The 21,545-nt window shown below is 39.1% G+C and overlaps 1 long non-coding RNA gene across 1 annotated transcript; it reads left to right on the top strand.

Annotated features, from left to right (window-relative positions):
- Positions 1-290: 290 nt before the first annotated feature.
- LOC107829824 (uncharacterized) lies at positions 291-1,957 on the top strand. Its single transcript, XR_012702923.1, has 2 exons — positions 291-451; positions 1,376-1,957. It is a non-coding gene; the product is annotated as an uncharacterized LOC107829824 (long non-coding RNA).
- Positions 1,958-21,545: the final 19,588 nt, after the last annotated feature.

The raw sequence follows: 21,545 nt of genomic DNA on the forward strand, positions 1-21,545 counted from the left end.
AAGACATATAGGTGAATGTAGAGATGATATATAATACTTCTCGAGTTAACAGGTGCCACTAAGACGTATGTTTAGAGAAGCTGTAAGAGGTTACTTTCTTCGTCAGCTGCTTTGCATGTCCGCCACGTGTAATTTCCCCATGCAAATTTCGATACGGCGCTCAAACTTAACACTTTCCCTTTGCTTTGACGATAAGACTTTGGCTTCAGAGAACTAACCTTATATTTGCATCTCTCCCCACTCTACTTTATAGCTTGTTTTCTCGATTGTTTCTTCTATTCTCAAGCAGAAATTAAATCTGGTAGTCTTATATTCCACTTTTAAAAAAAAGAATAATTAAATTGATCAAGTGATATCTGATCAGAAACAATGGCGTCACTTAGGGTTCCTCCTGCTGCTTTTTTGTTTCTGTTTGCTCCTCTTCTTATCTGGGCTCCCGTGAACTGCGATGGTGCACACTCTCTCCCTCTCTCTTTCTTTACATTTTTTTGAATCTCATTAAGGCTCTTAACTCTTCGTATTAAGCTTTGTATTTAATTTATGTGCACTAACAGTGAAATGAAATTTGACTTGTCTTAATTTTTTTATTACTAATTTCACTTTTATTTTGATTACGATGTGATAGTGTTTTACAGAATATAACTATGGTGATAGTGTTTTACACAATATAACTATGTATAAAAACTGAACTAATAAGATGCTTTTTGTAAAAGGCTGATTAATTCTTTAGTTCGCAGTAAATGGGCAATGGACATAGTTACGGTAGACAATTTGGAGTGCCTATATTGTGTTGCTTGTCAAATAACGCAGAAAATGATCACATATTATGGATGTCTACTCTTAAGTAATGTGAATATTAGCAAAAGATCTTCTTTAATTAGCGTTTGGTCCTTCATTATGTTCTTATTATACACATAATACTGATTCAACATTTCAACGCCAAGATACTGGAGGAACGCTCGAACTATGTAAACGTATATGCAAAATTTTAAAAATGAATATGTGTCTATATATAATTATATATAGAGACGGGTATATACATATATAATAGGTACTCCCTCCATTTCAAATTAAATGAGGTAGTCTGTTCCAAAATAAATGAAATATTTCTAAATTTGGAAATAATTCAACTTTAAACTCCCTTAATGAGAAGCTTTTATAACCACACAAATGTCATGGTCCCACAAAACTTTTACCCCTTATGCTTTTAAGGCTACAAGTTTTAAATTTTTTTTTTTTCTTAAACTACACGCCGAGTCAAACTAACTCATCTAAATTGAAATAATAATAGGATCACAAATTAAACATTCTGGATCTATATTTGTCTTCGTTTAGAGATATAATTAATTTGTTTCCAATTTGTGTTGATACGCAGATGAAGGCCATGTACTTTCGGGGATCAACAGTTACCGACAATCCCACAACTTACCAGCCCTAACAAAGCACGACAAAGCAGATTGCCTAGCCGACGAAATAGCGGACGAGATGCAAAACCAACCATGCCCCAGGGGTGGCATTACCCCAAGTCCAGCACCTCAATTCACACAGTACCCTAAACTCTTGGACAAGTGCGACATAGACATTAACACGACAACGGACGGCATTATCCTCCCGGTTTGTGTCCACGATCGTGTCGCGACCCTCGTGCTGACCAACTATACTCAGTCCCAGCATGTGAGGTTCCTCAACAATTCTAAGTACAGTGGAGCTGGAATTGGCACTGAGGATGATTGGACTGTCCTAGTCTTGACCACGAATACTGTCGGAGGAAGCTTTGCTAGTGGAGCTACTAGTTTGATTAGTCATGTGTTTGGTTGGAGTCTTTATAATTTGCTGTTTTCGTTGTTAGGTATGCTCCTAGTTAATGTTTATTAGTATGACGGTAAGTGGTCCCTTATATCTGTATTCGTTGTATCTTCCCGTATGTGTATGTATTGCAAGGGGTTTAATTTGTGTAGATCAAGCTTCATGTGCTTTTTATGTGTGGTAATTAAGTAATTTCTAGACTGAATTAGATAGTGAATTTCAATGCTAATTACCTGAAATACTGAATGGTTCCACTAAGGATAGTTATGAAATTGATCGTTCTTGTCCAACAATTCCTGTTATGTATCCTTTCATGAGGTATTGTGTTGTATCGTTTTGATATATATAATTTTTTTTTATTATTTGTCGTCGTAAGAATAAACTTGTAATATTACAAAGAAAAATTAAGTAAAAAGTAAGAGACGAGTAGAATTATTATATAAAAGATAAAATAATATTAATTAATAATAAAAAAAATTTGTGAAAGAAAAAAAATAAGGTAATAATATAATTATATCAAATCGATTGTTATATTATGTGGTATTTTTTGTCCTCATGGTAAATGATTTAATGATTTAATAAAATTTGAATAATAATTAAAATAAATATTATATTTAAAGTATAAGTAATAACCATCCGTAATTCGGCTAAGAGACAGAGTATTTCTTGCTGGGCAATTCAAAGGGAAGCATGCATCTAAAGCTTTTGCGTCTCCCAAAAAGAAAAATCTTGAGATCCAAATTTATTTTAATAGTATTACTTTTATGATTTTATTTTTACTTGGATAATATAGAAGTTGTAGAAAGAAAAAAGTAAAAAAAAAGTAATAATAATTTCGTGCAAGGCTATATTGTATAATGACATAAGAAAGCATTAAATCTTATTTTCAAGTATACAAGTTTGCAATTTTTATTTTCAAATTACAATTAATTTTAGTTCTCCAGGGATGCATTTTCTACTATCGAAGACTACCACGTTTATTAAAAAGTTAAATCAATATTTTAAAACTCATTACTTTTTATATATATATTATTTAATTGACTTAATTGATAAAAAAGATATTTTCTTGTATGTTGCACTAAATGTGGTAAAATCTCGTTACCAAGTTTTAAATTTTTTATTTCACGTTTTCAAGTTTTTAACAAAAGATATGTTTTAGGATTTTAAATTAAATTACTCAAATCTTTATATTAGTGTTTGCCCCAAAAATGAGTAACAATTAAATTTGTACGCAGTTTTAAAGATACGTGGTTTAATTCAATATGCATAATTAATAATAACAGGTAAATAAGTTTAAGATAAAATAAATGATCAAACCAATCGCAATGCAATGTCCAAGCCTAATCTTAGAGTGAACAGTGGAATTCGTCCTCGATTGGACCCTCGGTAACAGCTCGGTCGCGAGTGAAGGAAAGAACAAATGAATAATGCCTTGAACAATAGCTAGAAGACAAAAGTAAACTTTTATTGCTTTGATTTGTGTGTTACAATGTGTCAGAATAAAGAAAACTTTCCCCTTTATATAGTATTAGAATTTCAGTTCTAGTACAAGTCTAAAAAAGGTAAAAAAATCTTCTTTTTTCGGTAAATATTGATCTACAGTTGATACTGAACGGGATTCATGCCGCAATATCCGGTTGAGGGCGAATATTACGACCCTACTCGTCATGCATAGCCGTTTACTCCCTCCCCCCTCCCCCTAGGTCCAGAAGCTATACTTAGACCTGGTCTGTCATATCACCGTATATCACCGTATCCGATTTTATGTTCATCGTTCATTCCCCCGGGTTTAGATACGAGGGGTTCCTGGGCCTCGATTATAATCACTTCGAGTTGTGCCTTCCCTTTATTCCTTCGGTGGGGAATCGAAAAAACTCTGCCCCGATTTTACCTGTACATAGATAGTCCCCTCGTTTCCTGGAGAGTAGATTTATTGAAGCGACGGAAAATAATAAATTACCCCCGGTTCCTTCTTCCATATGCTAGGACCGAGTTGATGGGTCAACAAAACGTCCAATCAGTTGCGTCGTTCTGACTTCGGACACGTGTTAGCCACCGGGTGATCGTCCCCGAATGCGAAACATCACGCAGTGATTACTTTTTCCCTATAAAAGCTTCGATATCCTTTTCACTTTTTTACTTTCCGATTCTAGAGCTCTTCGACTTATCCTCAAATTCTTTACCTATTCCTAACTCCTTCCAACCTTCACATCTAGTTTCCTAGATCTTCATATTTTCATCTTCAAATTTTCATACTCCTTCCTCAAATATTCAAATATGACTGTCATATCTTTATCCTTATTTTCAAATCTTCATCCTAACCTTCAAATCTTCATCCTCACCTTCAAATCTTTTTATTTTCCAGAATCTGATGGCAAAAATGTCCAAATCCGTACCTCAACAGGTCGTTCCTTCAACTTCCAACCCGGCTACGGATGCCACGGTGGCCGTTCCCAAGGTGGATCCGGAACCTCCTTTGAAGAGCTTCGTTCCGATGGGTTGTTCTATTGAAAACGACTTCAAAGTCGAGAAGGCCTCCAGTCAACAGGACCGAGGCGAGGGAGCATGGAGGTACATATGCTACGTTATTGAGTACACACTCCCCACAGTTCGGGCAGACTGCAACTGGGAGGGCAAAGAAGTGGTCGTCCCCGGGCCCAACAAAGACATCACCACTCACGTGGAGGGGTATCTAAGTGTTTACACTTACCCCTTCACACTCGCCCCAGTGGGCCCTTGATAAGTGAGGATTTTGACTAGTTATTAGCACCTTTTTGCTTTTGTTTTAGTCAGAAAGTATTGATTCATATTCCCGAAACTAATGAAAATGTGCAAATTGCAAGAATGTTGGAAGTTTGGTCTCCTACGATGAAATCCGACTCAAAAATGAGTGATCTGAATCACAAGGCAGTAAAGGGGACATAATCAAAGAAGTGCGGTCCGTAGAAGGATTTCTGCGGCTGCAGAAGAAAGTGTGGCTAAAATTCCATCCGCGGTTGCAGACCAAGTGAAAGAACCCAGCATGACTTTGGCTAATGTGCGGCCGCAAAACAAGGTTTGCATTGACAAATTATTCGAAGTTCAGAGAGTGTGCAAAATACCAAGTCGTGAAGCCTTGCTCAAGTGCGGCCGCAGAAGATGCTTCGCAGCCGCAATCTAGAAATGTGCAGCTGCAGAATCCAAGCTCCTGCCAACTGAAGAAATCTGCGGACCGCACATGGAATTGTGCGGCCGCAGAACCTCGGGGCATTTTTGTCAGCGAATTTTTGGCCACTATAAATAGACGAGTTTTACATTTTTAGGTCAAGTTTCGAAGTCGAGCTGTTGTAGCCGTTACATATTTCCATTTTAGGAAGTTTGTGACTATTTTAGTGTTTAAATATTATATTTTATCATTTTAATCTTAGATTATGAGTTTAATTAGCATTTCTTCTTTATTTTCTTCAATTCCCACTATGAGTATCTAGATTTTTACTAGGGTTGTGACCCAACCCTAGTGCGTAAACCTTATGGGTACTTAATATAATGCTTATTTATGATTGAGTGTTGATTATTTAGCTTAGTTTATGCTTCAATTTTAGAATTAATGGTTGCAAACATTGATTCATGCCTTTTTGATTTACTCTCTATTTGAGAAAGAGGGACCTAGTCTAGTATAACTTGGCTAACAAGGAATTGGGCTAATTGAGGATTTGATTAGCCTAATTAAAGGGTTCAAACTAGAGATAGTGAGAACCCGACTTGATCTCATACCCATTTGGACTTGAGAAAGCCAAATTGGGAAAAATCACTCTTTGACCGAGAGGTTTTGAGTGGGTAACGTAGAGTTGAGAGCTATAATACACCCCAATCAACAAAATAAGTATTAACGTATTTTACCCATTAAGTGAACACTTAGGTTATGATCACATCCCTAGGCCTTTTAATTATTTGGAAAAACACCAACGTGAACGGACGGCATTATCCTCCCGGTTTGTGTCCACGATCGTGTCGCGACCCTCGTGCTGACCAACTATACTCAGTCCCAGCATGTGAGGTTCCTCAACAATTCTAAGTACAGTGGAGCTGGAATTGGCACTGAGGATGATTGGACTGTCCTAGTCTTGACCACGAATACTGTCGGAGGAAGCTTTGCTAGTGGAGCTACTAGTTTGATTAGTCATGTGTTTGGTTGGAGTCTTTATAATTTGCTGTTTTCGTTGTTAGGTATGCTCCTAGTTAATGTTTATTAGTATGACGGTAAGTGGTCCCTTATATCTGTATTCGTTGTATCTTCCCGTATGTGTATGTATTGCAAGGGGTTTAATTTGTGTAGATCAAGCTTCATGTGCTTTTTATGTGTGGTAATTAAGTAATTTCTAGACTGAATTAGATAGTGAATTTCAATGCTAATTACCTGAAATACTGAATGGTTCCACGAAGGATAGTTATGAAATTGATCGTTCTTGTCCAACAATTCCTGTTATGTATCCTTTTATGAGGTATTGTAGGTATTGTATTGTATCGTTTTGATATATATAATTTTTTTTTATTATTTGTCGTCGTAAGAATAAACTTGTAATATTACAAAGAAAAATTAAGTAAAAAGTAAGAGACGAGTAGAATTATTATATAAAAGATAAAATAATATTAATTAATAATAAAAAAAATTTGTCAAATCGATTGTTATATTATGTGTCATTTTTTGTCCTTACGTGATAAATGATTTAATGATATAATAAAATTTGAATAACAATTAAAATAAATATTATATTCAAAGTAACACAAGCAATATAATAAGTAATAACCATCAGTAATTCGGCTAAGAGACAGAGTATTTCTTGCTGGGCAATTCAAAGGGAAGCATGCATCTAAAGCTTTTGCGTCTCCCAAAAAGAAAAATCTTGAGATCCAAATTTATTTTAATAGTATTACTTTTATGATTTTATTTTTACTTGGATAATATAGAAGTTGTAGAAAGAAAAAAGTAATAATAATTTCGTGCAAGGCTATATTAAGAATGTAGCAAGTGTCTTTTTCAAGTTCTCGTCAAATTTTTATAACAGTAGGAAAAATATAAAATTTAATAAAAAGTTATTATCTTTTTCTATAGTACTTTGGAAAATAGCTTTTTACAACTCTTTTATATTGTATAATGACATAAGAAAGCATTAAATCTTATTTTCAAGTTTACAAGTTTGCAATTTTTATTTTCAAATTACAATTAATTTTAGTTCTCCAGGGATGCATTTTCTACTATCGAAGACTACCACGTTTATTAAAAAGTTAAATCAATATTTTAAAACTCATTACTTTTTATATATATTATTTGATTGACTTAATTGATAAAAAAGATATTTTCTTGTATGTTGCACTAAATGTGGTAAAATCTCGTTACCAAGTTTTTAATTTTTTATTTCACGTTTTAGAGTTTTTAACAAAAGAAATGTTTTAGGATTTTAAATTAAATTACTCAAATCTTTATATTAGTGTTTACCCCAAAAATGAGTAACAATTAAATTTGTACGTAGTTTTAAAGATACGTGGTTTAATTCAATATGCATAATTAATAATAACAGGTAAATAAGTTAAAGATAAAATAAATAATCAAACCAATCGCAATGCAATGTCCAAGCCTAATCTTAGAGTGAACAGTAGAATTCGTCCTCGATTGGACCCTCGGTAAGACCTCGGTCGCGAGTGAAGGAAAGAACAAATGAATAATGCCTTGAACAATAGCTAAAAGACAAAAGTAAACTTTTATTGCTTTGATTTGTGTGTTACAATGTGTTAGAATAAAGAAAACTTTCCCCTTTATATAGTAGGAGAATTTCAGTCCTAGTACAAGTCTAAAAAAGGTAACAAAATCTTCTTTTTTCGGTAAATGTTGATATACAGTTGATACTGAACGGGATTCATGCCGCAATATCCAGTTGAGGGCGAATATTACGGCCCCTACTCGTTATGCATAGCCGTTTACTCCCTCCCCCTCCCCCCCCCCTCCGAGGTCCAGAAGCTATACTTAGACCTGGTCTGTCATATCACTGTATCCGATTTTATGCTCATCGTTCATTCCCCCGGGTTTAGATACGAGGGGTTCCTGGGCCTCGATTATAATCACTTTGAGTTGTGCCTCCCCTTTATTCCTTCGGCGGGGAATCGGGAAAAACTGTGCCTCGATTTTACCTGTACACAGATAGTCCCCTCGTTTCCTGGAGAGTAGATTTATCGAAGCGACGGGAAATGATAAATTACCCACGGTTCCTTCTTCCATACGCTAGGACCAAGTTGATGGGTCAACAAAACATCCAATCAGTCGCGTCGTTCTGACTTCGGACACGTGTTAGCCACCGGGTGATCGTCCCCGAATGCGAAACATCACGCAGTGATTACTTTTTCCCTATAAAAGCTTCGATATCCTTTTCACTTTTGTACTTTTCGATTCTAGAGCTCTTCGACTTACCCTCAAATTCTTTACATATTCCTAACTCCTTCCAACCTTCACATCTAGTTTCCCAGATCTTCATATTTTCATCTTCAAATCTTCATACTCCTTCCTCAAATATTCAAATATGACTGTCATATCTTTATCCTTATTTTCAAATCTTCATCCTAACCTTCAAATCTTCACCCTCACCTTCGAATCTTTTTATTTTCCAGAATCTGATGGCAAAAATGTCCAAATCCGTACCTTTACAGGTCGTTCCTTCAACTTCCAACCAGGCCACGGATTCCGCGGTGGTCGTTCCCAAGGTAGATACGGAACCTCCTTTGAAGAGCTTCATTCCGAGGGGTTGTTCCATTGAAAACGACTTCAAAGTCGAGAAGGCCTCCAGTCAACAGGACCGAGGCGAGGGAGCATGCAGGTACATATTCTACGTTATTAAGTATACACTCCCCATAGTTCGGGCAGACTGCAACTGGGAGGGCAAAGAATTGGTCGTCCCCGGGCCCAACGAAGACATCACCACTCACGTGGAGGGGTATCTAAGTGTTTACACTTACCCCTTCACACTCGCCCCGGTGGACCCTTGATAAGTGAGGATTTTGACTAGTTATTAGCACATTTTTACTTTTGTTTTATTCAAAAAGTATTGATTCATGTTCCCGAAACTAATGAAAATGTGTAAATTGCAAGAATGTTGGAAGTTTGGTCTCCCACGATGAAATCCGACTCAAAAATGAGTGATCTGAATCACAAGGCAGTAAAGGGGACATAATCAAAGAAGTGCGGTCCGTAGAAGGATTTCTGCGGCCGCAGAAGAAAGTGTGGCTAAAATTCCATCCGCGGTCGCAGACCAAGTGAAAGAACCCAGCATGACTTTGGCTAATGTGTGGACCGCACATGAATTGTGCGGCCGCAAAACAAGGTTTGCACTGACAAATTATTCAAAGTTCAGAGAGTGTGCAAAATACCAAGTCGTGAAGCCTTGCTCAAGTGCGGCCGCAGAAGATGCTTCGCAGCCGCAAACCAGAAATGTGCAGCTGCAGAATCCAAGCTCCTGCCAACTGAAAAAATCTGCGGACCGCACATGGAATTGTGCGGCCACAGAACCTCCCGAGGGGCATTTTTGTCAGCGAATTTTTGGCCACTATAAATAGACGAGTTTCACATTTTTAGGTCAAGTTTCGAAGTTTGAGTTATTGTAGCCGTTACACTTTTCCATTTTAGGAGGTTTGTGACTATTTTAGTGTTTAAATATTATATTTTATCATTTTAATCTTAGATTATGAGTTTAATTAGCATTTCTTCTTTATTTTCTTCAATTCCCACTATGAGTATCTAGATTTTTACTAGGGTTGTGACCCAACCCTAGTGCTTAAACCTTATGGGTACTTAATCTAATATTTATTTATGATTGGGTGTTGATTATTTAGCTTAGTCTATGCTTCAATTTTAGAATTAATTGTTGCAAATATTGATTCATGCCTTTTTGACTTACTCTCTATTTGAGAAAGAAGGACCTAGTCTAATATAACTTGGCTAACAAGGAATTGGGCTAATTGAGGGTTTGATTAGCCTAATTAAAGAGTTCAAACTAGAGATAGTGAGAACCCGACTTAATCCCATACCCATTTGGACTTGAGAAAGCCAAATTGGACAAAATCACTCTTTGACCGAGAGGTTTTGAGTGGGTAACGTAGAGTTGAGAGCTATAATACACCCCAATCAACAAAATAAGTATTAACGTATTTTACCCATTAAGTGAACACTTAGGTTATGGTCACATCCCTAGGCCTTTTAATTATTTGGAAAAACACCAAAAATACTGATTCGCTTCTAGTTTCTTCTCTTAGCTTATAATTGCTAGAGTAAATTAGAATTAGAAATCAAAACCTTTTGTGGAAGTGCAATTTAGTTATTCCTTTCGTTTTCGTCAAGTGTATACTCCTAGCACCCCTAGTAACTCCATGTGGAAATCGACCCCGACTCTTGTTGGGTACTATTCTTCCAACGACCATTTCCACTCACTATTGAGTGCGAATTGGACGTGGATCAATTTTTGGCATCGTTGCCGGGGAGCTAAAACGGTGTTAGCTATATATTTGGGTTTGTTTTTGGAATATCTTCTTTTCCTTCTATGTCACTAACGTGTGTGAGAAATTTTAGGCACAACAATGGCATCAAACAATGATCTCAGAAATGTGCCTTTGGGGGATGTAGACGGTAAGGATGAGCAAGTTGAGGAGGTACCTCTTGAACCTCAAGCCAATAGAAGAGTCCGGGTACCTCATGACAATGTGCCCGTTCCACCCCCAACTCCACCATGATCGGCTCCACACCGGATATTGCCCAACGAAGGTTATGCTAGTGCAATAGTCCATCCCTGTATTAGGGCGGGCTACTTCCAAATCACCAATGTGATAATCACTTTGCTTGAGCAATGGGGATTCTTCACTGATGCTCCAACATAAAATATTTATAAACATTTGAAGGGGTCTGTGGACACTTTTTGGGGGAGCAAACAAACAAATGTCTATGTGCAAGAAGATGGTAGTTTTGAGCAAGATGATTCCTATAATGAACAAGAAGAAGAAGTGCAATATGTGAATAATTTTCAAGGGCAAAGAAATAATTTTCAAGGCTCAAGCCAACAACAATGACGACCTAAAAACAATCAAGGCAATTAGAATTCTAACAATCAAGGAAATTGGAGTGGAGGCAACGATAAAGGGAATTGGCATAACAACAACAATCAAGGAAATTGGAGTGGAGGCAACGATCAAGGGAATTGGCATAACAACAACAATCAAGGAAATTGGAGTGGAAACAACCAAGTAAATTGGGGAGGTAACAATCAAGGCGGATGGAACATTAATCAGGGCACCCGTGGGTCGGGTTTTCAAAGGTCCCCAATGTACCAACATCCAAGCAACCCATCTCATTATCCTTCCCATGGTTCGAGTTCTTCAAACAATGAGATGGGGCGTATTGAAAATATGTTCAAGCAAATGATGGAAAAGAATTCTGATTCGGATGCTTAACTTGCCTCGCACAACACATCAATCTGAAACCTAGAAGTTCAAATGAGGAAAATCTCTCAAGCCTTAAATTCTTATCCTAAGGGGGAACTACCAAGTGACAATGTGGTAAACCCAAAGGGTGGTAACAACATGGGGCATGCCATGGCGGTTATCACAAGAAGTGGACGCGACAGGAATGCACCCACATCAAGTAGAAGGCAACTTGTTGATGATGATCAAGTGATGCAAGAAGAAGAGATCCCGAACAATGTGGTACAACCTAATGATGAAGTTTGGATTGATATTGATGATAGTGTGGAAGAGACTCAAGAGGAGGTGAACCCTTCTAGGGAATACATTATTGACATACCAGAGCCGGTAGTGCAAAAGGTTAAGGCACCATTGACTAAGCCTCCACCTCCATACACTCAAAGGCTTGCCAAGAAAAATGGTGAGAATCAATTCAAGAAGTTCATTCAAATGATGAAGAGTCTCTCAATCAATCTCCATTAGTTGAAGCTTTGGAACAAATATCGGTTATGCAAAGTTTATGAAAGATCTTGTGATAAAGAAGCGGTCAATGAACTTTGAGACCATCAAAGTCACTCATCAAGTGAGTGCAATTGTGCATTCAATGGCTCCTAAGTTGGAGTATCCCAGTACTTTCACTATTCCTTGTACGATTGGAAGTGCCGAGTTTGCTAAAGCTCTTTATGATCTTGGGGCAAGTATCAATTTGATGCTCTATTCGGTTTTCAAGACTTTGAAAATTGGGCAACCAAGACCCACCTCTATGAGATTGCAAATAGCCGACCGTACCATAAAGAGGCCCTTGGGAGTGATTGAAGATGTTTTGATTCGTGTTGATAAATTCATTCTTCCGGTATATTTTTTCATTCTAGATTGTGAGGTTTATTATGAAGTACCGATTATTCTTGGGAGACATTTCCTTTCTACGAGTAAGGATCTTTGTGATGTTGAAGGCGGAGAACTCACTTTTCGGGTTGTTGATGAAAAAGTGGTATTCCATATATGTAAGTCCATGCGGCAACCAAATAGCAATGAGGTTTGTTCTTTTGTGGACTTGGTGACCGATGTTATTGTTGATGAAACAAGTGCTACAATAATTATTGGTGATATATTGGAGGCCGTCTTGCTCAACTTTGATGATGACGTGATGTATGGCTTCTTGGAATGTGTGAATCCTTTGCAAGGAATGGGCTCGTACAACTATGCACCCCGAAAATTGTCCTTGCACAACTCCTCTGACAAAGCCTTCTATTGAAGAGCCTCCTACCTTGGAATTGAAACCATTGCCTCCACATCTTCGGTATGAATTTCTTGGTCCTTGTTCTACTTTACCGATTATTCTTTCCTCTTATTTGACTAACATGCAGGTAGAATCCATATTGGTGGTGCTACAAAAGAGGAAGAAAGCTATTGGGTGGACCTTGGCGAATATTCAGGGGATAAGACACGCCTTTTGCATGTATAAGATCAAGTTGGAGGATGGCACCAAACCATCTCGTGAACATCAAATGAGACTCAATAAGGCTATACAGGAAGTTGTCAGGAAGGAGATTATCAAGTGGTTGGATGCCGGGGTTGTCTACCCCATCTCCGATAGTTCGTGAACTTCTCTGGTTCAATGTGTCCTAAAGAAGGGGGGCATGACGGTGGTCACCAATGACAAGAATGAGTTGATTCCTACAAGAACAGTGACCGATTGGAGGGTGTGTATGGACTATCACAAGCTCAACAAAGTAACAAGGAAGGATCACTTTCTACTTCCTTTCTTAGATCAAATGCTCGATAGATTGGCCGACCGTGCTTTCGATTGCTTTCTTGATGGTTATTCGGTCTAAAACCAAATTCTCATTGCTCCGGAAAATCAAGAGAAAACAACCTTTACATGTCCCTGTGGTACTTTTGCTTTCAAGTGGATGCCATTTGGTTTGTGTAATGTACCGATGACTTTTTAAAGGTGTATGATGGCTATTTTTACGGACATGGTGGAGGAATACCTTGAAGTTTTCATGGATTACTTCTCGGTGGTTGGAGATTTTTTTGATGATTGTCTTGCGAATTTGGACAAAGAGTTGGCTAGATGTGAAGAAACAAATTCAGTACTCAATTGGGAGAAATGCCACTTCATGGTCAAGGGCATTGTCCTTGGCCACAAAATCTCAAGGAATGCAATTGAAGTTGGCAAGGCAAATATTGAGGTGATTTCTAAGATTCCACTCCCAACTTCGGTGAAGGGTATGCGGAGTTTCTTAGGCCACGCGGGTTTTTACCGGCGCTTCATCAAAGACTTCTCTAAGGTGATGAACCCGTTGTGCAAGCTTCTTGAGAAGGATGCTAAGTTTAACTTCAATGATGATTGATGAGAGCTTTTGAATTATTGAAGCTCAAGTTGACAACTACTCCCATCATAACTGCTCCAAATTGGAGTGCGCCTTTTGAACTCATGTGTGATGCAAGTGACGTAGCGGTTGGGGATGTTTTGGGGCAACGCTTCAACAAAATATTTCATACAGTATACTATGCTAGTAATACCATGAATAGTGCCCAAGTCAACTATACTATTATGGAGAAAGAGCTCATTGCTATTGTGTTTGCAATTGATAAGTTACGCTCGTACTTGATAGGTGCAAAAGTCATTGTCCACACAGATCATGCGGCACTTCATTACCTTATAAGCAAAAAGGACTCCAAAGCTCGGTTGATGAGATGGGTGCTCTTGTTACAAGAATTTGATATTGACATTCAATATAGGAAAGGTAGTGAAAACCAAGTGGCGAACCACTTGTCTCGTTTAGAGGAGGAGGGGAGGCTGCAGATGGTCTTGAAATCAGTGACTCCCTCCCCGATGAGCAACTCTTGGCAATTTCAATGAAAGAGGTGCCTTGGTTCGTAGATTCAGCAAATTTTCTTATGTGTGAAATCATTCCGGATGAATTCTCTTCAAGCCAAAGGAAGAAGCTCAAACTGAATTGTCAAGATTATTATTGGGATGAATAATACATTTTCCGAATTTGTACAGATGGGGTGATTAGAAGATGTGTACCGGAAGAAGTGCAAGGTGAAATCATTGGGGCTTGTCATTCTTCGCCATATGGTGGTCATTATGGTGGAGCAAGAACGGCGACCACAGTGCTTAGTTGTGGTTTCTAGTGGCCTACTCTTTACAAAGATGCTAGTGAGTTAGTGAAAAGATGTGATGAATGTCAACGGGCCGGTGGATTCTCAAAGAAAAATAAAATATCTCTTACAACCATTTTGGAGATTGATATTTTTGATGTGTGGGGTATTGACTTCATGGAGCCTTTTGTGAGTTTTTGTGAAAACACCTACATCTTGGTCGCGGTGGATTATGTGTCCAAATGGGTTGAGGCCGTTGCTTTACCCAACAATGAGGCGAGAAGTGTGGTGGCTTTCTTGAAGAAGAATATTTTCACAAGTTCTAGTACTCCACATGCATTTATAAGCGATGGGGGGCACATTTTTTTGCAACAAGGCTTTCGACACTTTACTCAGCAAGTATGGTATTACTCACAAAATCACGACTCCCTATCACCCACAAGCTAGTGGGCAAGTGGAAGTCTCCAACCGGGAGATAAAGAGTATCTTGCCATGTCTATTTGTGCAAGAAATTGAAAAATCTAAGTTGAAAATATTGTCTGCTAGTAATTTTTTGAAATATGCGGCCGCACATGAAATTGTATGGTCCGTAGATTCGGATTTTTGGCAAATCAGTGAGGTGGTAATCTACGGTCGCAAGTCAAATTGTGTGGGCCGCAGATTTCCCATTTCTCTGCCATCAGAGTGTTAACATTTTTGTGACTCAGAGGCGCGGCCGCAAGTCAAATTGTGCGAACCGCACTTCCCTTTTGCGGTCGCACAACAAAAATATGCGGACCACGATTCCCCATCTGCGGCCGCAGGTTAAATTGTGCGGACCGCAGACCACTTATCCTGCAAGCATGACAAACTGTACAACCCTCACTGTATCCTATGGTTTCTTCTTTACTTACATGTCTCTTGTATGTGTATGAACATCGAATTGCAACTAACCATCTCCTCTGCTTGATACAGACAATGGTTCGATCAAGAGAACGAGGAAACACTTCAAAAGGGAGAGGGAAAAGTGCCTTGCCCCTTGGCTAGCCCAAGACAATAAGAAAGAAGACAATAACCAGCAGAGGGAGAGGTTCAGACCTGTCCGAGTCTAGCTCCTACATCCCGTCTAGGGAAGTGTCAGAGGGCAACTCAGCCTCTGTTCAGAAGGAGCAGACGGCCACACAGTCAAGGCCGCAGGGGAGATACCAGCTTAGGGACGAGCCATCTTCATCTCACAACACCTCTGAGGGGTTGGAGAGTGCTAGCCAAGCTTCTGAGCCATCAGTTGCACCAGTCCCTGAGGCTCCTGTTATTTATGAAATCCCCGATGATGGCAGAGGGGGTGATGCTACAGCTTCAAGCCTTGAATGATCAAAGGAGAAATAGGTTTGAGAGGATCACTTTGTCAGCTTGGCCGCCTTCAACAGTTTCCGTATGTAGTGGCTAGTGAGGTCGCTAACTCTTGAGTGACAATTTCTGTAGAAGGACTTGGAGAAATATAACCCAGCTATATTGAGATAGTTCAGGGCATAAAAAGGGTAGATGTGGTTCTACGAGAGGGTAGAGGATGCCAAAGAATACATCGTCCGTGAATTTTATGCCAATGTTGCTCATATCAAGAAAGGGATGAAGGTGACCAAAGTGCGCAACCTCAAGGTGAGGTTTGATCAGCTTACACTAAATGTGTATTTGGGCTTTGAGGATGTTGAGTCGAAAGAATATCTGGATATATACGTACTGAAGGATGAAGTCCGACCTTGGTTGGCTGAGATTCTAACACCACCAGGGCCACTACCACCATGGATCACTGCAGGGGTTCCCATCCACCGAAACACTCTGATTTTGAGGTAAAGTGGTGGAAAATCTTTGTCTGCAGCAGACTGGATCCAAGCTAGAACGAGACTTACCTTCATATCCCTCGGGCAGTAATCTTGGCATCCATTATGGGCGCCATACCCAATCAATGTGGGTGTCGTTATGTCAGCTAACATTTTAGTGTTTGCACGGCAGGACAGCTCGACCTACCCATATCCCAACACTATCACAGAGTACCTCACCGATATAAAGGTAGAGCCGAGGGATTTTGACACCAAGGTGAAGGCAAAGAAGGCCTTCGATTGGTATTCTCTGATGGATGCGAGCAACCCAAAGAAGAAAGTTCAGCCTTCTACCACCACAGGCCAGTCTGATGAGCCAACAGTGGTAGTTTCTGAAGCAGCTGATCTCCTTCCACTTCTGTTGATCCTTCCATCAGTGCCACTGCTAAACCTCCACCATCATCTTCAACTCATACCACATCCCCTAGAGTTTCTCTAAAGTCAGTGCTCGTGCCCATAATTCCCCTATCTGTTCTATGAGTCTTCAGACATTGGCGAGTCTTAACAACTGGATGCAGACAACTACTTCTAAGTTGTCTGACCTGTCTAGTACTGTTGCAGCGCAATCCACTTCTCATGCACCACGGGCTCCTTCTGACATTGATGAGACAATGAAGAAGATATTGGAGAACCATAAGAGGATCATGGATACCTTGGTACAACACGGGTCAGTGATTGAGGAGCTGGGAAAGGAAGTAAAGAAGATGAGGAAGTCCCAAGTGAGCAAGAAATTAGTGGACAAGCTTCGGAGGGAGGTGACTAGACTTGTTACAATTGGCGACCTTCCTTTTGACATGCTGCTTGACCCACACCAGTCCTTCCTAGATCCTTCAGCACCATCTACACAGGTAGAACCAGCTGGCCAGTCTGACGAGCCAGACCTTGCTGTCGACACTACTGAGGTAGTGCGTGAGATGTTCGCCAACCCAACCACATCTAGATTTGATGATGATGAGATTCAGTTGGCTGATCCTGAGAGAGATGATATTACTGGGGACACTGATATGTTCAAGGATCCATAGGGAGCTTTCTTCACCCTCTCCTCTTGTACTCTTATTTTGCTAAGCATTGGGGACAATGCTTACTTTAATTCGGGGGGATTTGACACATTGGTACACTTTGATACATTTGGTCTGTAATAATTTGATGATTCTCTTTCTCTTTTTATTTGTACTTATCTAGCTTCTCTCTCTTCTCTTATGTGTATTTATCTCTCTTTAGTAGTTTTGCTTATTAGCTTCTTTATTTTTTCTATATTAGCTCTTGTTTTGTTAAGTAGCTTCTTTTTATACTTTAGTAGATAATAAGCCTTTGGTTTTATTAAAGCCACGGTACTTTTCAAAGGTAGTTATTGTGTGAATCGGGTGACTCGTCCCAACGATGGATGGCGTGACAACCTTCTTAAGGGAATGAGTTCGTTTTTGTGTTTAGGTAATAATAGTAGTAGTAATGAATAAAAAGACCTAATCAAGTCATGTTCGAAGAGTCAACCATGCTTCAATTGGTACCAACATATTTAACTACTTCCTTATGGTTAGAGACAAGGTTTTTAAAACAAATAGCTCTAGTTAGTGACTTTGTAACTCTTGAGTTGACTTTGGCAATCATCGAGTGGTTTAATTGGACCATAGTGATCTTTAAACTTGAATGTGTTCGTTGTAGGCCCTCGACTCTATCCTCTTTTCCAATCTAGTGCGTGAGGGGTGAGAAGAATTATTGCTAGTCCAAGTATCCGTGCAAAGGATCTAGAACTTGCCCCGAATGTGTTTCAAGGCGAAATCCTAAGTTTTGCTTGGTTTGAGAAATGATTGTAGGCTTTCCTTGGCCCGTTTGTGCTTTCTATTGCCAACCAATGTTATTATCCCTAGTCAACCCCTTTGAGCCTCTAGCCTTTCTCATTTGATAACCATTTATAAGCCTTTACCCGTTTTGTTGTGAACCTCTCTTGGCACCCCGGACTTTCCTTAACACTCTTGTGAAACAAGTGGCTTAAAACATAAGTTTGGGCGAGATATGAGAAAATTGAAAAAGGTATCAAGGCACAAAAAGAGAAAAGAAATGATTTCTATGAAAAGCGAAGGCAAGAAAAAAAAGAACAAAAAGAAAAATACAAAACGTGAATAAATGGAAGGGTTGATGGTCTCAAAAAGAGGTAATGATCCCTAGCATGAGAAATCAAAAAAGGGACAAAAAGAATGAAATGAACAAAAAAGAGTGATGTCAAGTCTCTCTAATCCCCAATGAAAAGAAAATGCCTCTAAGAATTGGCAATTGTGAGCCGAGAAATGAAAGTGTGAAGTGCTTAAGAAAAGGTGTAACCACTTACCCATATGGTATACTACCCTAATCCAAAATCCTTCATTACAACCTGAAAGAAGTCCTACTTGATTTCAAGCCGAGTGATCTTATATTAGTGGCGATCCACATGAGGGGCAAGCCTATGGTACTTGAAGTCGTACTTGTGACATTCTCTCGTGAGAGACGAGTGAACCTTTCATGAATTCGAAGATTGAGTGCTAATTTCTTAAGTGAGCTTGGCAAATAGAAAGTAGAGGAGGAAGAGTTTGGAGTCCACCATGACCTACATGATAGAACAAGAGTCCTTGATGAGTAAGGCCAATTTTTGAAGCTCAAATGTCACATTAGAACTATGTGTGCATAAATATTTGACTTGTCACCTTGTTGATAAATGCATGAGTAGTGTGGGTAATTATTGGTCCCAATTGATATGTGAATGACTCACCTTTGACTTTTTTAAATGGCCCTTAACTCTAGGAGGTGGGAACTAATTTATTTGCTTGAGGACAAGCAAAGACTTAAGTTTGGGGGAGTTAATAAGTGGGGATTTTTACTACTTAGTAGCACCTTTTCGCATTTGTTTTAGTCTGAAAGTATTGATTTATGTTCCCGAAACTAATGAAAGTGTGCAAATTGCATTAATGTTGAAAGTTTGGTCTCCCGCGATAAAATCCGACTACAAAGGAGTGATCTGAATCACAAGGCAATAAAGGGGACATAATCAAAGAAGTGCGGTCCGCAGAATTCCATCTGCGGCCGCTGAACAAGTGAAAGAACCCAGTAGGACTTTGGCCAATGTGCGGCCGTAGAACAAGGTTTGAACTGACAAATAATTCAAAGCTCAGATAATGTGCAAAAGACCAAGTCATGAAGCCTTGCTGAAGCGCGGACCGCACAAGAATTGTGTGGTCGCAGAAGATGCTTCGCAACCACAATCCAGAAATGTTTGGCTGTAGAATCCAAGCTCCTGCCAACTGAAGAAATTTGCAGACCGCACATGGAACTGTCCGGCCGCAGAACCTCCCGAAGGGGCATTTTTGTCAGCGAATCTTGGGCCATTATAAATAGACGAGTTTCATATTTTTAGGTCAAGTTTCGAAGTTTGAGACGTTGTAGCCGTTACATTTTGCCATTTTAGGAAGTTTTTGATTATTTTAGTGTTTAGATATTATATTTTATCATTTTAATCTTAGATTATAAGTTTAATTAGCATTTCTTTTTTATTTTCTTCAATTTCCACTATGAGTAGCTAGATTTTTACTAGGGTTGTGAACCAATCCTAGTGTGTAAACCTTATGGGTACTTAATTTAATGCGTGTTTATGATTGGGTGTTGATTATTTAGCTTAGTTTATGCTTCAATTTTAGAATTAATGGTTACAGACATTGATTCATGCCTTTTTGACTTAGTCTCTACTTGAGAAAGAGGGACCTAGTCCAATCCACACTCAATAGTGAGTGGAAACAGTCGTTGGAAGAATAGTACCCAACAAGAGTCGGGGTTGATTTTCACAAGGAGTTACAAGGGGTGTTAGGAGTATACACTTGACGAAAGCGAAAGAAAAAACTAAATTTCACTTTCACAAAAGGTTTTGATTTCTAATTCTAATTTTACTCTAGCAATTATAAGCTAAGAAAAGAAACTAGAAGCGAATTAGTGTTTTTGGTGTTTTTCCAAATAATTAAAAAGCCTAGGGATGTGACTATAACCTAGGTATTCGTCTAATGGGCAAAATATGTTAATACTTGTTTTGTTGATTGGGATATATTATAGCTCTCAACTCTACGTTACCCACTCAATACCTCTTAGTCAAAGAGTGATTTTGACAATTTGGCTTTCTCGAGTCCAAATGGGTATCAAACAAAATAGTTGATATGATCTCAAGTCGGATTCTCACTATCTCTAGTTTGAACCATTTAATTTGGCTAATCAAACCCTCAATTAGCTTAATTCCTTGCTAGCCAAGTTATCCTAGACTAGGTACCTCTCTCTCAAGTATAGACTAAGTCAAAAAGGCATGAATCAACATTTGCAACCATTAATTCTAAAATTAAAGCATAAACTAAGCTAAATAATCAACACCCAAGCATAAACAAGCATTAAATTAAGTACCCATAAGGTTTACACACTAGGGTTGGGAATTCTCGGCTTCTGCAAAAAGTACGAGGTCTACCTCAGGCAAATTCACTCATCCTTTTAGAGAATCTTGATCCTCCTCCATCACTTTGTCAACAACACCAAAGCCCCTAGGTTCACCTTCGACCACTTGCTTCGTTTCTACAGTATCTGAGTCTTCCTAGGGGGATTGATCAAGCTCGTTCGTCGAGCTAGCAAAGCTCTATTCTCGAGCATCAATGAGGATCAAGATCGAGGTTGGCAGGGGAGGTTCGTTCGGGTGAAAACCGAAGACCTTATTCCCCCCGAATTTCTACCGTTCCCTGAAAAGTAGAACTCATCCCGTAAGTCTTCTCCTTACTGAGTACTTGGTACTTTCTTTTATTCTTTTTCCAATTGTCTTTGTCTACCATTGTGCAGTGGTCACCCAAGTTCCCAATGCAGTCCCCCGCTTCAAGGAGTGGATCGATGGGATATGCAAACAAATGTCTTACTTTGAGCGCGAATGACGCAAGCTCTCGAGGGGTAATTGGGAGGCCCGTTCCCATGGTGAGTCTTCCTCCCGATTAATTCTATTTTCATACTTATCTTTTATTTTTGCTAAGTTTTTTTCCCTTTTACAGGTTTTCCCAGGATCACTGAGCTTTAGCCATTGGATGAGGATGAGGCCCCGTCCTCGCTTGCTGAAGCCTCAACTTCAGAACAGCCCGGAGCTTCTACAAAGGAGGAGGAGGAGAAGAAGAAGAAAAAGAGAAAATCCTCTGGCTTCCCGGACGCCGAGGTCAGGAAGAAGAGGGTAGTTATCCGGGTTTGGAAGAGCAATAATAAGAGTACCAAAGTCCGGGTACCGAACCCCGATTCCCTCTTCCAAGGTTTACCCTG

This window comes from Nicotiana tabacum, chromosome 19 (assembly GCF_000715075.1).
Source record: "Nicotiana tabacum cultivar K326 chromosome 19, ASM71507v2, whole genome shotgun sequence".
Taxonomy (NCBI): domain Eukaryota; kingdom Viridiplantae; phylum Streptophyta; class Magnoliopsida; order Solanales; family Solanaceae; genus Nicotiana; species Nicotiana tabacum.